Genomic DNA, 13,364 nt, shown 5'->3' on the forward strand with positions numbered 1-13,364 from the left:
CGAGCGTTCCCCCTTCACAGAGGAATATGTCATGTAGGGCTCTCTGGGATTTGAGGTCAGTCCAGCTGGACGTCTGGTGCCAAAACGAGGTGGATTACACCCTTTAATCTCAGTCACCCCAAAGGAAGTGAACTAAAGCTGCCAGCGTCCTTCTTCAGACCAGGCTTCATTCAGCTGATCTTTCTGAACCTCTTTAAAAAGACTTGGTGACATGTGAGAGAACAGTGTTACTATCACTTGTCACGATACTAAAACAAAAAACTGATGTAAAAGAGTTTTGCCCTCAGGGGACCAGCGGCACTAACTTGCAAGATGAATTGTATATTTACACTGTATCATGTGACGAGGGTTAAGACTTAGAAGGAATTACGTACAGTATGTAATACTTCCATCAATCCTTTACAATTTACTAAATAAAGACGTTTGGTCACACTTTAGAGTTAGGTTGCATCAATCAATGCTTTAGGTTTCAAGAAATAACCGTGTTAAGTTATAAATACTAATTAATTTATTATTGAAGATATAAACTAAAATGCATTCGTGTATGTAGAATGCTATAAATTCTTAGTTTGATAAGTTTCATTAATCTTCGTACCAAAAGAATTTGTTTAAATGAATTTATACTGAATTGTATTGCTTTACAAACAAAATGGCTGCCGAGACAACAAGGTGTTTTGATTTCACTTTTTATAGCATAACATATTGATTTCAGGTATAACACTCTTCAATAGCCGTACTCACAGGAGAGCATAAGTAGGCAAATACAAAAAAAATACTAGAAAGTCAGACTTCAAGAACTTACGTGAGTAATCTGAACAGAAGGGATGCACTGTATTGGATAAGAGAGGTTTGGCATTGAATGCTAGCTTTATTTTTCTCAATAAGCGAATTCCCTCGAGCTTGAGCTATTAATAATCTCTGAGCTATTTCTCAGAGGAACAGCTGTTGGGGAAGCTGAAATTTGCTAATATTTCCGACCTAGGCTCATTGGAAAAACGTGCCTCCTCTTAAACCAACTCCAAAAACGTACCTCTATATACGATTCGTTACGCTTTCCAGGTGAAATGAACACCAGTGGCACTGAAACGCCGTTGGCTTTTCATTCTTGTTCAAACAAATTGTGTATCGTAGATTGTCGATGAATTTTCTTTGTGTTTCTTTGCGCAGTGCTGTTATGATTTCAAAACACTTTTAGCGCTTTTAGGTTTGTGAACTAACACATTTAATGTTTGCATCACATAACCTGTTCAATGTTTTGACTGAGTAAACTTGCTCGGGAGCTCACCTGGTACAGCACTGCATTTGCAATGTCAGTGTGCTCAGGTGCAAGTCCTGTGAAACCCGAGTAACGATAAAACTCCTTATAGACTTGTAGACACAAGATAAAATGGCGTGGCTGTCTCAGCATGCATTTATGTCTCAAGCTTGTTTTTTTTAACACTATCGGTTAGGTTTAGTGTTAGATTTAATGTACATTATTTTCAAACATAATACAGCATGAACCTTTTAGCACCATTCTTTGGAAATTGTATTCGCTGTAATATGCAGAATAACCAACGGGTCACATTCATAATGATCTGTTTTGAATAAAACACTGGAAGCCTCGAAAGTTTAACAAGACGTGCAAGAAACTGCAATATCATCATCATTCAACTCATTGGCCACCACTGTCCTTCCCGTTCATACAATCGCAATCCTTTCAAAATAATATATATGTACCTATATATGTTCGTTATCGCACCGTCGACATCAAAAATTGAGCTGCATTAAATACAAAGTACACCAAAGATATAACGTGCTGTGCTTTTCTACATGTTGTTTTACAGACAAACCATACTCTGAATAATTTACAGCAGCAAGGCCTTGACATCCACAGGATCCAATTAGTTGAAATCCACATGCAATCAGTCCACAGGAAAAAGGCACAACAGGGACATCTCCAGAGAGACGAGACACTATTAGCAAGTTTCTAAAATACAGAGAGGTGCACTGCGTAAAGAGAAGAGCAAATGCACCGCTGCTTTGACAGAACATGGAATCCTTGAAATCAGATCAGTGAACGAAGAATGTGATACTCGTATACAAATACCTCAGTTACTCAAACAAACCTCTGATAAGGTTCTACTGTGCTTTAAATAGCAACAGCTATTAGATATAGTCCATGATACTGCAGTTTAGTGTTATATATAGCACTACTATGGTGTAGTACTGTATCGCGTGTGATCCAGTACGGACATTTGCCTGAGGCTTTGTAAAATGTAATTTTTAAGTAATCAGTTTTAAGTGCCCTCAAAAATAAATTAAAGCGCTGAGTGTTTGTCTTAGCTGAAGTTTAAACTTTCCATAAATCAAGTGAAGAACTGCACAGCTTGTTAATGTTTTCCTTCAAACCAAAGACTGTAACTATGACTGACTTTCTTCTGCTCAAAACAAAAGATAATCTGAAGGAATTTTTGTCAGCTTTAATTTTCGGGTGAGGCATCGCTTTAAGAACAAACTGCATGAAAAACGATATCATCGATCGCTAATCTAAACATTGTGTTTAGTTACGGTGGTTACAGCCCTAAGACTAATAATGAAGCATAACAACTGAGTAAACAACTGAAACAGAACTAGCAAGTCAAGTTTACATAGCAGAACCTGTTCTAGATATTTTACTAAATGAATCTACGAACCACAATCGAAAACTTCTTATGTGGAACTGTAGTTAAAATTCCCCAGACCTTTATCAGTCAGAATGAGTTTGCATTACGAGCTCAAGAGAAAAAGTTCAGTTCTGTTTAAGGGTGGGGTCGCCACAACTGTTTGTGTGGTTTCCAGCCAATGGCAACAATGGCTTATTTCTATAATCTCAAATGGAACATTTGTTAGACATTGTGTGATTATGCACTACCAAATAAAATACAATAAAGGTCTTTGGATTGGTTCTTGGTGTAGTATAATGAGGTTTGGTCTAGTGTGGCATTGGATGATGTACTGTGGTTTGGATTAGTATTATGTTCTAATTGTATAACATGATCTGGTTTAACCAGGTTTGGTTTGGTATGATCTAGTCTAATGTGGCCTTTCATGGTATCATATGATGAGTCTTTTTAGCATTGCTATAGTCTGAAAAGGTCAGGTCTTGGTTTAATATGGTTGGTTATGGTTGCTGCAATGAGGTAAAGCCACAAAACGGAGCAGCTCACCCAAAATGAAGAGTTGTACTAATTACATGTTAAAAACAGTAAAAGGTCACACTGTAAATACCATTTTTTTAATATATATTTATGTCATTTATCTTTGTAATGTCACGTGATTCTTCAGGTATTATTCAAATATTCTGATTTGCTGCTAAAGAAGTTTTTTTTTTATTTTGAGGACATTTTTTCAAGTTTGATTGTTGACTAGAATGTAAAGCGTTTATTTGTAATATGCAATATGCCCTAACTGTAACTTTTGATCAATTTAACTCATAACCGCTTAATAAAAATTCTAATAAATCCCACTGACTGCAAACCTGTCATTTACTCAAAATAGTATTTCTATCCACCAACACGGGATCGATTTATGAAGAAAATCTGGCCTGTTTTTTTCCCCCATACTATGACAGCGAATGAGGACTGGAGCCATCAAATCTTAAAACATAATAAAAGCTCCATAAAAATCATACAGAGCAGGATTTTCAGCCCCATGAATTCATTTTAATGTTCATTTTGGAGCTTTACAGCTGCCTTTCCCCATTTGCCTTCTGGAAAAAAATTGACTAAATATGTTTTTTGAGTACTCTAGGACAAAGGCAGTGGCGACGGTTACTATATGCTGGACATGATGGCAGTGAGGTCATGGTCAAACACAGGGATGTGTGCAGTATACAGTACCAACCTGTTCCTGTTGGAACGTTGGACAGGAAGATACACACTGCCATCACTTGTTGTGCTCTCTAGTGCCAAAGCTGTGCCCTGCTTAGCTCTCTCTGTCTCTCTGCCCGCTGCTGCCAGCTCACCCGTGTGCCAAGCCCTCCACTAGACACAGGGCATTATGCACGCCCAACATAGCTTATGCACACAAATTCTGGACACAATCATTCCAAAACAATTTTTATTGCTCAAAACACATTTGTTCGCATTACGGCAAGCGATTTACAGTAATGACATCACCAGCCGGTTTTTCCATCAGGTGATGCTGATTAGTCAGCATTACTTATTTAAAAGATAAGGGATCTGCCATTATTTGAATAACTTCTAGTAAAGACAGATAGTTTTTGTTTGTGTATAAAACAACACACAGGCATATTAGGACATGCATTCTCAACTAAACACTCTGGAAAAACAAGTACAGTTAGTTTACCTTACTATACCAGTTGAGGTGTAATGCCTCAAAACAGATTTACTCTGATATGAAGCAGAATAAAAACATAAAATTATCATTTGTAATTACGTTATTAATAAACAAAACAAAATGTATAATTTTTTTTTATACCGTTATGCTACATATATAAATTGCATTATACACTTCAGTATAATTAATTTAAAAAGTACTACATTTGAATGCATTTTATATCAAAATATCAAACCAAGCAGCGAACAAATGGCTTTAATTTGGATTAACTTTTAACTTAACCAATTAACCACTCTGAACATGTCCAAATAATTATTTGATGTTCAGCTCGAAAAAGTGCTTTCTTTAAAATAAACGGCACTCGGTTGAATATTTTATAATAAAACACAATGCATACATTTTAAAACTGTAGCTTAAGCGTCCAAAGACTATCTGGAGCAGCTGTATGCATCTTACTCTGTATTCACTGTAAAACGCCGACCATTTGCTGCCATATCAAAAACGAACAAAAGGCACAAATAGGTATATAATGAAATAAATATCAACCAATTTAAGAAGACATCTGTTCAGTCTTAACCTGGACGTCTTAACTCGGCAAATTAAACTCTTCATGTGGAGTCTCTCCTCCCCCTCAGCTGCACTTAATCCCAGTGATTAAATCATTTTTCTTCAGCCCTAATTTTGCCTGTTACAGGGCTCTGATGGAGGATGGGCGTGCTCTTTATTGATTGGTGGGTTGAGCAGATTACCCTAATAGCGGGATTACCGCCCACATGTTGACCACGCGTGTTGGAGCTGCTGGGCCGTGGTGCCAGCTCCCTATCAGATGGCCAGAGGGAGCGATGAAGACATAACACACCACTCAATGAGGGCTTGTGTCTCTTCGTCTGTCTAGAGGGTGCACATTAAGTATCTGGCAACTCATTAAGTTCTTTTATTTGCAAACTCATTAGTCATCTCAGCTGTGTTGTCGGTTAAGATGCAGTCAAATTTGTCATAATTATCACGTTTAGCCGCCTTAGCACAACTCGGAAACTCGAACGTGACAGGTTCTGTGACAACTGGTGTAAATGTTATTTTTAATCTGACGCTAGCATCTTAGCAGGAGCAGTACTAAAAATGTAACACGTAAACGTGCTTCATATGAAAACTGTTTGCTGTCATTCAAGTGAAAGATATGGTTTATTATGACTGAGTCAAACTGACAACATTACGCTAATAATAAAAGTAATTTAATTAGAAATAGCGTCTTAAAGGAACAGTTCACCCGAAAATGATTGTAAAATTATGTCATTCCAGGCCTGTGTGACTTAAAGGGAACATCTAAAACAAAATTCACAATTCGGTCATTACTTACTCACTCCCATGTCATTCCAAACACATCTTTAATTTGGATTAACTTTTTCTTTTTAACCAAATCATTTTGCGTCCCACTGACGTTTTTGTACATACTAAGGAAATCAGTGTGACCCAATACCATCTGATTATCATAATTTCTCATTTTATTTTTGGATGGACTATCACTTTAAATAAGTTATTGAAGATTTTCCAATCTGCTCTTTCAAAACAAAATGAAATTGATTGGTGACCGTCGTTCTTAAACAGTTTTAAGACAAATTTAGAATGAAGCGCACAACCTCAGTCTCCATTTACTTTATTGTATGGAAGAGAGAAGCTCAGACATTCTGCTTGTGTTCTGCACAAAAAAAGTATTTTAAATAACATTAAGGTAAGTACGAAATGATCATATTTGTGTAAATTATCTCTTTAAGGGAACAACTGATTTATTTAACTTGCTTTCAAACCAAAGGTGGATTAATATTTCTGTAATAGAGAGAATTCAGGAAATGTATGGCTATTTCCTTTCAGAAGTATTGCTCTCGAGGATTAATTGACTTTGTCTCTCAAATTGAACTGTGTGTATGTCCTTGAAGCCATTTTCCTGATTATGATTCTATTAGGCTGAATATACAACAGTCAGCTGTTTATCAAACAGACAGTTATTCAAATGAATCCACAACAGGTAAAACTGCACTTCGGTTGATGACATATGCATGACCAAATCCTCCAGCCCTCTCTCTCTCTCATCTACTTCTATAGAGATAATGATGCAGCAATGAGACATTTAACAGCTTTGTGACATGCTATAATACACATCATGCATACTGTAGCAATAAAGTCAACTCATAAAATCTATTTCCCCTACTATGAATGTTTTAATAATCAACAGAATGCATCATAAAACATTACGGCACACACTTCACCAAAAGGATCTTATTACGCCCGTTATTACGTCTTTTGAATCCAAATGACACTAATGGCTAAGCAGCCTCAAATTGCTTCAGTATAACAATGGCATTAAAATATTAAAGTTGCAAATGTAAGCTTTTCTCATGTGTCCAGATGGGGGAACTAGAAGCTTATTCAGGCCACGGAAAAAGAATTCCAGTAATCTACTGCTGATCCTTCACAATGCCACCCTTGTGCCTTTTGTTTTAGCCTCCCCACCGCCTGTACTCAAAGCCACTGATAATATTAATGGTCCCTTCCTCCAGCCAGCAGATCTTGAGCTATTAGGGGTCGCGAGAGGACTGAAAACACTTCTTAAGTCATAGTTGAACGTCGAGGGGACGAACAGGGTCAACTTCGCAAGGTCAACACAAGTTCAAGCCATAAACCTCAAACAAAGTGAAAATAGTCTGGCGACAAATGGATTCGTCAAATTAAGACCAAAAGCTTGTGCAGCGTCGTTTAACGTTTTGGATATATTTGAAAAATGCGAATAAAATAGCCGTGTTGTATAATCTGTTGTTTTAGCAATGCAATATTATAGAAAAAACATTTTTAGTTCCCCAAGAGAAACTTTCTTTGAACACTTTTTTTGGAATAAAGAACATTTCAAACATTTCAAGACTGCTTTCAAATATAAAGAACCTTTTGTGCGATGTTTTGCATCATTTAAGCATTGCCATGAAAATGTTAATGCGAAAAAATTGTAATACTGTATTCATTTTGCACTGTGTTAAAGGTTCTTCATGGTACAATTAACGCCAATAAAGAACCTTCAATCTTAGGGGTGTAGCAAAACGCAGGGATTTTAAATAAACAGCTCGGGCTCCAATTCGACCGTCGCTCTTTCAAACGTATTTAGTTTTTTTTTAAAAAAAGACTCTTCGTTCCATTCTCATTCACAGAAAAGCATTTCACCAAGTCTTGAAATGCGAAAACCCCACATCTTTCGTCATGTAAAAACGGTTGAACCCAAGCCCCGCGGCCCTTTTCAGATGAAGAACAAAACAAGCACAGAACATCGCTTTTCCTTACATCTCAGAACAGTCACGGCTGGGATTTCATAGGTTGCTTGGGTCTCTTCACAACTCAAACAAGCGCTACGACACCCACTCACTCGTTCCCGAATGAACGTGCTGGAGTTTGTTTGATTTGCACTGTCAAAAGGTGTGTAGTGCGTGAACCGGAGCCGTGTAAACAACTTGCTTCATTGAGGCTGAGCGCAGTAACCAGCTGCACATAAAAGGGAAGTGACTTTAGCAAAAGGCCAATGCAAATATCTCCCACCGCTGCTGCAAGGTGAGGTTTTTCTGTATCGACACAGAACTAGCGTTCAGCGTCGCCTCTCGACAAACGATAACTTTGGGACTGCGAGAAGTTAATTAGTCTCACGTATCAACGCTGCCTTTTCTTACAAAAGAAATGCGGTTTTGTTCCTTCAGAGTAAAGCTACATGCGCAATAAGGGCTTAACTGAATTCGTTTACAAATTAAACATGGCTTTGCCACAAATACTCCACTTCTATCTACGTGAAGCATGCTATGACAATTGAAATGCAAAAGCAATGCGCTCCCACAGCCAAAAGAAAGCACCGAAAGTAACCCATTCGTTTTAGTCAGGAACAGACCCCTCATCACAAAGCCAAGGGGTATTAACTAGTGTGCTGACGCCATCCCAGCAGCAGCCCCCCAGCAGCCCTTATGCCAGCAAATTCACCTAATAACACAACAAGAGAGCCCTGCATATGCCTGTTGTGTCCTCTGCCACAAAACCTCCCTCAACTTATTTGACTGGTACATGAACTTTCAGCTTCACACGAGCAGATGTTCCTTGGCACCGCGACAGCTGTGATAATGATAATGCACACACATATCAGGCTCCTCCCTTTTATTCTCCTCATTATCATCATCAAACAACAGGAAAACCAGTTTAACAGTTTTCATCCAAGCTGGTGAATCCAATAAATGGGCTAAGTAACCTCTCTCAGACGTAAGAAGCATGCAAACCTAACACAGTAGGAGCTATAATCGCAATAAAACACTTGTTCCTGAATTTTATTCAAACCGGACGTTATTGTTTACTCAAAGTTTATTACACAATCAAATACCGCATAACCGAAAACATAATATATCAAGCATACGCAATAATTAGTTTTGATCACATTTTATAGCCTTACCATATGTTTTTATTTATCAAGTGTCCTCATGTGGAAGATCAGTCATGCACATTCTTTAGGAAGCACGAATATCCTTTGCTGCTTTTCAAACGCTTCATTCACATATTCCTTATCTCCGTATAGTTAAGATCCCAATTCAACAGGACCGTTATCCAAAAATTCCCTGTAAATCGCAGTCCGTCGTCCTCTAAAGGCTTTGAGCCTTGATAATGGTAAGCTAAATGCGAACTGACAAGCATCCGACAAGCTTTCAGGGAGAGGGGAGGAAAAAAAAACTGAACAAAACAAAAAAAGTAAAGCACCAAAGCCCCGCCCTAGACTGTAATAGCTCTCAAAGTAACACTGGGTTTATATTTAAGACAATCCGAAGCCATTGATCGCTATTGTGCGTCGTACCACCCCCCTCCTCCTCCCCCCAATAAATATATAGAAATATATAACATCATATAGGATGGTATATGATAGAAATATATATAATATCTAACAATGGACCGTGTGTAAAGTGATCGCGTCGAAGAAATCAATAGGATGATGGAGGATAGCTGATAACCTAATTTAATGCTAATTGCATGGCATGTTTTTTCCGTCTAAAATAATTGGTTTTCAGTGATGGATCATGTGTTGCACTGCATCAACAAGTTTATTATTTAAATGTAGCCTACAGCTGTTTTCCTGAGCCTGGGCGAGTTTTGGGTTCATAGTTAAGATCAGAATAAAAGAAAAAAAAATGCACACGGTATAAAATGCATGACGGAGCTGTTAAATTAACAAGAGTAAAGTGAATTAAATATTGCTGGTCCTTTATTTGTCGATTGTAGATGTAAATGTCAATAACGCTCCTAAAAGTTACGTTAAAACATACACGACCACTCTGCGTGCCAGCTCAGAAATTCCCAGAAATAGAGAACCGATTCTTAAGGTGCCGTTTAACAGATACCGAAGCGAATGATTTTTTTGCGACATGCAATCATTTAATTCCTGAGCGATTCTTCTCGGAACACGGCTGCTCTGGTGTGTTAATGCTAGCATTGCAAATGAACGTACAGCGCGAAACAAACAGCAGCGAGGCATAGGGCGAATCCCGAATAAATGATTCTCTAACGAACCGATTCTTTATAATGAGCCGGTTCTTTACAGCGAATCAAAAACACACAGCGTAACAAACGTGGAACGATTCCCAAACAAATGACTCTTACGAGCCGGTTCTTTTTAGTGAATCAAAGGCACTTTAATCTGTCTCGTTTTACTAAAACCACAAACACTTGCTGCGGCGATCGTGCCATTTTATACAGGCCTGGGCTAAATAAATGAAAATCAATTGTTACCCAAGTTTAGTTTGTTTTATATATGATTTCCACCTCCTAAAAAGTCTATTAAACAGGAGGCAAAAACTCATTAAAAGTCTATGCATACATTCCCTTTGCCAGAAATGTGTTGACTTTATTTTTGATTTGTTACAGTCTATGCCTACATGTTTACGCTGAAATCTGAAATGATTTCCTCGATCTCATCATCAACAAACTGCCGAGTGCACCACACAGCCCACAACAAGAAATTCTTGTTTTTCTTCCTCAAAAGTTACTCGTTAAAGGGAGTCATTAAAAAGGAATCGGAATCGGAATAAATTCCTTCCGATTTCCTTCTCCACGCAGATGGTTCAATGGTCAAAGCTCTTCGGAAGAGAAACTTCCTAAAAATAGCGCATGGACAAACAGAATGGGTTACGGCAGAGGTTATGCGCGAGCGCGACACGACAGCCTTTATGCGCTGCTACGCGCGCCGAAGAAAGCGATCGTTAACTGTGCGACTGTCGTTTAAAGTGACTTGCCAATAGTTTGATCTCTAATCTCAATCTAATCTCATTTATGCCAGCGCTGAAACAATGCCCGTTCGCATCACGACAGCAAAACACCTCGCGAGCGAAATCCCCCCCCCCCCCACCCCAGTCCGATCTCCCTTCAAAGTAGCGAACTGTTATTAACGCGAAAACGATTAAGCGACCCCGCGGTTTACGATCCGTTCTTTCTCAGCGTTCGATTCGAAACTTACCTCGGTGCGTGCGAATGACGTAATGAAGTTGTGGAGCAACGGAACAAACGCAAGGTGACACTCCGCGAGGATGACAAACTGAGTGGCATCCGCAGTTTCCCGACGACTCGAAATCGCAAATCAGAGCGATCGGATCGCCCCGGGTTTGTAGGTCGAGGACGCGACGCGATGACATCGAGCGACGTTGATCCAGATCGAGACGGATCGACAGCGAAGTGCCCCGTGTGTTTGGTGCGACACCTGGAGCGGCAATGGTTCCTCCCTCTTTCATTGACTATTGTTTGTTCAGCATAAAGTTGGGTGATGCAGAAGTCCGGGGTCGAGAGCGTTTGTAAGGCTGCGATCTCTGTCGATAGGCGTATAACCTGATAATATATGTTGATTTACATTGTAATTAAAGTACGTGAGAAAAGACTACACGTATAGGCTACTATATATGGGTCAAGGACGTGATGCTCTTTTTTTCCCTCTGAATCTGTTAGCTTATTAAAATATTTATTTTGCTAAGTAAATAAAGAAATAACGTGAGACTGGATTAAAAAGCCTGATTTAAGACACAACATTGAGAGAGTTAAAAATTAATAATAATTAATGAATAGCCTACTGAATATAATATTATAATTCTTAGCCTGTTTCTGAAGATGTTTTGTTTGAGTATAAATTGCCAAATCGTCTCAAACAACATGCTGGAAGCCATTTTGTTGTCATGTGACCTCTTTAGACCATCATGTGTCAAGATTGTTGTTACCATTGTTTTTTTGTTTAAAAAAATATTTGTATAATTTTTTTAGCCTACCTTTTAATAAAGAGGCGTATGTCAAGTTGAGTGAAAACTATGATTTATTTGTGTTCACTTGTTTGCTCAAGATGCAAAGAAAAAAAAACTGTTACTTGACATTTCCGTGCTGTTTTTGGTTTTTATTCTTTGGTTTTGTAGAAAAATGCCCTTTTATGAAACCGACATAAATACATTGCATTTCTAATAACTGGGTTTATCATCACGTATTACGTATCACTCACACAATTATCTTAAAAGTCAAAACTGTATCATTGGCAGATGATGCATGCTATTTAAGAGTTCATATAGGAGTTCCATTTAATAGTATTAATTTTATTATTTTATATAATGTTTAATAACACTATTATATTAAACACACAAATACATATATATATATATATATATATATATATATATATATATATATATATATATATATACATGTGTGTCACACCTTTAATTAACTGATTTAATTGGGTTTTTTTCACAGAACAGCTGTTTTAAATGCTTTTTTTTTAATTCACCACACTTGCCCTTTAAAAACAGTGCAATCTAAAGTCAGTAGTCCAACATAATCACCATTGTATAATTTCAGTCCTTCGTTACATAACTTTCAGGCCTGCCACGCAGAAGTGGATAATGCAGTAACTGTTTGGCTGGAGCTGTTGCAGGACACCTATGTGAAGAGTGGTCATTAGCGGCTCTCACCAGAGGCTGTGACAGCTGTCGCTTGTGGCTGCCGCTGGGCCCCAGTGCCTCCCCCTCGCCCGCTCACAATGCTCCAGTATGAACAGTAGGTCTGAAAAGACATGCAACCTGACCCCCTCATCTCCACTTACCCATCTCATATTTAATCCCAGACTCACCCTGTCATTAACAACCAGCCACACTACCTCTGGCCCACAGCTTTGATCATTAATCAACGCATTGGCGCAATTATCGAACAGCACAGCTGCCAGCCTAACAGTGCGTTTTTTTAAACTTTTCTAGAATAATTTTGCGCACATCTTTCATCCTTTCTGATGATTGTTACTTAGTGTGGCAAAATTAGGCCTGGTTTGTGGTTTAAGGGACTGCCACCCTTTTAAGGGCTTGTTTTTGAGATGGAGGTCCACGAGCGAGAGTCGATGGATTTTTTAGTTGCGGGGGGAAGGGCAATTCTGAACTCTTTCACCCCTCGATTCCTCTCAGGCACACACAAAACCTCACACACAGGAGTCTGGACACAAGGGGAACGGATGGGTATAAATTATCACATGTGAAAAACAATAAAGCTCTGCGGCTTGAGTGGAATATTTTAACAGAAGTACAAGCAGCGGGGTTACAGTTGGGCCCGAGCATGCTTAAAAAGATAAAAAATCCTTTAGGTTTAGTCTGTCTGCGACCTATTGTGTTTTATCCCGAGTGTATTTGCATTGCAGACGCACTTTGCCCTCAGAAAGAACACTTTCTGCCCGTTTCTTGCGGCGTTTGCATTCTGCTCTGCGCTGCAGATCCTTACGCATCCTCCTAGTTATGGAACATGTGAAACAATCCGAAAGAAGCAACCTGTTGTTTTCCACCGCAGTGCGGAGCAGACCAACTTTGACTCTGAGAGTTAGTTTGAAGAGTGGGGGAGGATGCATGTGAATATTCTTCCAGCGGGTCAGAGTTCACGGGCTCCATCGAGAAGTGCAGAATGCTTTTCCTGTTCACCTCCGACTGCGCAGTTTATAGAGAACGGAATAACAAGCTCAATTGACTAATTTCTAA

General features: G+C 38.7%; 1 protein-coding gene and 1 long non-coding RNA gene across 4 annotated transcripts in view; one reads left to right on the plus strand and one right to left on the minus strand.

Moving 5' to 3' along the window:
- Positions 1 to 3,565, plus strand: part of LOC122323623 — a 68,084-nt gene extending 64,519 nt beyond the window's left edge. Inside the window, exon 11 of the long non-coding RNA XR_006247027.1 lies at positions 1,827 to 3,565. This is a non-coding gene — a long non-coding RNA (uncharacterized LOC122323623). The remainder of the gene's footprint in view (positions 1 to 1,826) is intronic.
- Positions 1 to 11,655, minus strand: part of znf516 (zinc finger protein 516) — a 36,114-nt gene extending 24,459 nt beyond the window's left edge. For 2 of the 3 annotated variants that reach the window (XM_043217595.1, XM_043217597.1), the window contains exon 1: positions 10,835 to 11,655. The gene's annotated coding sequence lies outside the window, so the exon portion shown is untranslated. Of the gene's footprint in view, positions 1 to 8,785; positions 9,065 to 10,834 lie in introns of those variants that run through there. The other variant, XM_043217596.1, reaches the window with a different exon arrangement.
- Between the last annotated feature and the right edge of the window lie 1,709 nt (positions 11,656 to 13,364).

The sequence above is a fragment of the Puntigrus tetrazona genome, chromosome 19 (genome assembly GCF_018831695.1).
Source record: "Puntigrus tetrazona isolate hp1 chromosome 19, ASM1883169v1, whole genome shotgun sequence".
NCBI lineage: Eukaryota > Metazoa > Chordata > Actinopteri > Cypriniformes > Cyprinidae > Puntigrus > Puntigrus tetrazona.